At 42.4% G+C, this 4,272-nt stretch overlaps 1 long non-coding RNA gene across 1 annotated transcript; it reads right to left on the bottom strand.

Moving 5' to 3' along the window:
• Positions 1-2,763: 2,763 nt before the first annotated feature.
• LOC119359323 lies at positions 2,764-3,290 on the bottom strand. The gene is made up of 3 exons (XR_005172466.1): positions 3,262-3,290; positions 2,992-3,098; positions 2,764-2,893 (listed from the first exon to the last, which is right to left on the bottom strand). It is a non-coding gene; the product is annotated as an uncharacterized LOC119359323 (long non-coding RNA).
• Between the last annotated feature and the right edge of the window lie 982 nt (positions 3,291-4,272).

Genomic DNA, 4,272 nt, shown 5'->3' with positions numbered 1-4,272 from the left:
AAAGTTCTGATTATGCCATCAAACATCTTGATTCGAATAGAACCTATGCCTTCAATCTTGCATGGTGAATTATCAAAACCCAAAACGGAACCAGCAGAAGCTGTGGAATCAAAAGTATTAAACCAATCTCTATGTGGACACATATGAAAAGTACATGCAGTATCAAGTACCCACTCATCATTGGTCTTAGCACATCCATCAATAACGACAAGAGCATCATCGGAACTATCATCATGAGCAACGTTAGCAGAATTTTCACCTTGTTTGTTACCTTTCCTCTTTTCTTTATTCTGCAACTTGAAACACTCTGAGATGTCATGCCCGTCTCTCTTGCAATACCTGCAATATTTCTTGTCTCTGGATTGCGACCGGCCCCTGTAGCCGTTTTTTACTTTTGCCTCTGTTTCCATTATTGGAGTTCTTTTCCTTTGTCCTGCCACGAACAGATAATCCCTCGGCTTGGGATGAACTCGAACCATCATGAGGCACCATTTATTTCATCTTCTCCTTAGAGTTCAAAGCTTCATAAACTTCATTAAGTGTGAGAGTATCACGACTGTATAATATGGTGTCTCTAAAATTGGTATAAGAACTTGGCAGTGAACAAAGTAACATTAAAGAAGTATCTTCCTCTTCATACTTAACCTCCATTGCAGCTAGATCGGATATAATCTCCTTAAATTCTGAAATATGATTCAAAACATTACCTCCCTCGGGTAACCTGTGCAGGAATAATTTTTGCTTCAGATGCATCTTGCTGGTGAGATCTTTAGTCATGCAAATCCCTTCCAGCTTTAACCATAGAGCGGCGGCAGTTTTCTCACTCAAAACTTCCTGCAAAATATTATTATGCAAATGGAGTTGAATTTGTGACAAAGCCTTACAATAAATTCTTTTCTCCTCAGCAGTCCAGTCCTCAATTCGGTTCTTCCCAAAACTATCCAGTGCTACATCATAGTCGACCTGTGCCAACAACGCTCGCATCTTGACTTGCCATAGGGTAACCCTTATGTCACGATCCAGCAGCGGAAAATCGTACTTCATGGATGCCATAAGTAGATAAATCTGTGCACAAAGTAGTACAAGTCGAAAGAAAAATTCTTGACAGAATTTAAATTACGCGGAGCAAAGAACTAGGAACAATAGTACCTGGTAGCTCAGGTAATTGAAGACCAAAAGCTTGATTTGTAGCTTGACGTGACGAATAGTACTAGTAGTCAAATCACTTAGTGGATCAGATGTGAATTAAACTACTGCTTTGCTTCTGACCGGCGAGCAGTAGTACTACTAGCTTTTGCTTCGGTTGATGATGTGAGAAGTCGATTGAATCTGGAGCTGCGTCAACTCGCCGGATGACTCGGTACTTGTAGCCTGTACGAAGATCAGCAGCCTCGGGTGCTAGCGACGACCGGGCAAATCGACTTTGTGTCAATCTCGGTTACGACCGCGCACACGAGGAAAATCCTGTCGGTCTCGGTCATGGAAATCGATCCAACAGATCGACGAATTGTCAGAGACGTATGCGGCGGCGCAAACGATGTAACCCTAATCTCTCGTCTCAAATCTCGTATCTGCAACTTGGCTCTGTATACCACCTGTTAGATAATAACGAGAATAAACGAGACAGAGAGACACGGATTTTTACGTGGAAACCCTTGCGGGAGAAAACCACGGACGCACGAAGGCGCAATCACTATGAGGAGGAGTATTACAAGCACGAGACGACAGACCGTCTGAGGTGCGACTACATGGGGTATATATGAGGGACAACACATAGGAGTCCTTGTAGGACAAGTAAACGAGTTGTACTCATACATGTCGGTACCAACGCAAAAGGCCCACACCGTATGTACTACGTCTAGTCCAATACGGTACTAGAATTTGGATCACAATTTAACAGAACAAGATTTATTGCCTCAACCAGTGTATTGTGATGACCAACACCTAAATAACTTGTCGATGTTCCCGAGTTACATATGCTCTAATAACCCTATGATACCCGATTCATGGTTTCAAATAACAGATGTTCCATCAATCGTGGTACAAAATACAAAATATATCAACCCGTCAACCAGTGAATATAATATTCTCCCAGAAAATAAAATAGTTGTAGAAGCAAGGTGTAATTTAAATCTTTACCAATAAGGCAATACAAGCTACAGGCCAAACAGAGCATAAAAGGTTCGAACTAGAGCAAGCAGGAGAACTCGACATCTTTGACCTGAACATCATAAATCACAAATCCAGAATAAATGGTTAACCCAAAGTTTTTCTTCTCATGACTCTGAAGGAGGTCCACGTGTTGTTATCTACACAATAAAAATTACTGGCCCAAGCTTGAAGTCTAACCAGAATAATTTGCTAATGGAATTAAATCATATCCGATTCCTTTGAGGATGAGATGCAAATGAAGGCTGACACATGATTGATAAATTCGTACAAATATTTTTAGTCCCGCGAAGTAAACATGATGAACTAAGGTTTAATTAATCATGTAATTATATAAGAAGAATCATTATTATTCATTGTTCACTTTGAGTGCATCAGAATCAGCCATACAGCAAACTGGATGGTGATTTGTCAAATAAGAGCTTCTTGGGTAAATATGGTAGAACAACATCCGCTTGATACTTAACTATAAACTACACATCAATTTGACGGTCTGATCTATAATGCTTCATGAAACAATCAATCTAGAAGCTCAAAATACCCCTGAAAACGCTAAGAAAATCAGAAAGAAACATCATAGGTCTATTTACTTACTCTGGTGAGAGGCCATGTACAAAAGAAATCACAATTAGCAAGAAAGGAGCTTGCCATCAGCTGCGAAGAAAAAACATAAAAAAGTAAGTGTCTGTGTGGTCTTTATGCCTTCGAGGATTTCCTCAGCATCCTACAGAAATTCAGAACAATGATTTGAGTGTTTGACACTATTTGATAGCGATAATAACTGGAATTTGAGCGTGATGACAACAACATGTACAGCAATACCTTGAGTTAAACCAATAATTTTTCACACATACACACTTGCATTTTCCTCTGCTCCTCTGATATCTTCTGTCAGTGCACCTTGGGTCTGCATGAACCACCAACTTCATCTATAAAAGTATTGTACAGATGTAGCCATATTAGTAGATCAGACATGGTAAGAAGTAAACAATACAATATTCTTGATACCGATTTAGCTATGCAAAGCATGACTATAAATTGCAATGAGGTAAGTCTAAATAAGATGCACACCAAAGAGATAAGAGAACTTACATGGGCATCGAAACAATATGATCTTTGTACAAATATATGCCTGTTGTCTTTAAAAAGATAACTCCGCCTATGTTGTCTCAACATAGCCGGTCCCAAGCCCGGGTAAAGGAGGAGGGTTGTGATAGGCTTGCCGAGCCAACGTAAAAACTCAGCCACTCTTATGGAGATGAAACCCAAAAGATTTTCATTGGGGCGTAACCCTCTCAACGACGCGCTACATCGGAACCCGAGTGTGGTGGAAAATGGGCAAGGGCCGGGCCGTCACCGCAAAGGTGGCGCGATGTATCTTGATCCGGATACGGTGGCAAGTGAGCGAGGATCCGGTCGTCGCATCCTTAGTGGCGCGCTACATCGGCGCCCGGATGTAGTGGAAAATGGGAAAGGGTCTTCACATTTTGACTCGACGAGTGCGAAGGGTAAGGAAGCTAGCCGAGCCTAGGAGGATTCTCTTAGGTAGCTGGAACATAGGGTCTCTGACAGGGAAGCTTTGGGAGCTAGTTGATGCAGCGGTGAGGAGAGGTGTTGATATCCTTTGCGTCCAAGAAACCAAATGGAGAGGACAGAAGGTGAAGGGGGTGGAGGATACCGGCTTCAAGCTGTGGTACACAGGGACGGCTGCAAACAGAAATGGCGTAGGCATCTTGATCAACAAGAGCCTCAAGTATGGAGTGGTAGACGTCAAGAGACATGGGGACCGGATTATCCTGGTCAAGCTGGTAGTTGAGGACTTGGTTCTCAATGTTATCAGCGCGTATGCCCCGCAAGTAGGCCACAATGAGAACACCAAGAGGGAGTTCTGGGAAGGCCTGGAAGACATGGTTAGGAGTGTACCGATTGGTGAGAAGCTCTTCATAGGAGGAGACCTCAATGGCCACGTGGGTACGTCTAACACAGGTTTTGAAGGGGCGCACGGGGGCTTTGGCTATGGCATCAGGAATCAAGAAGGAGAAGATGTCTTAAGCTTTGCTCTATCCTACAACATGATTGTAGCTAACACCCTCTTTAGAAAGA

The sequence above is a fragment of the Triticum dicoccoides genome, chromosome 2A, assembly GCF_002162155.2.
Source record: "Triticum dicoccoides isolate Atlit2015 ecotype Zavitan chromosome 2A, WEW_v2.0, whole genome shotgun sequence".
NCBI classification, from domain to species: Eukaryota; Viridiplantae; Streptophyta; class Magnoliopsida; order Poales; family Poaceae; genus Triticum; species Triticum dicoccoides.
Note: the sequence above shows the minus strand (reverse complement) of the source record. Positions and strands in the feature narration are given on the sequence as shown.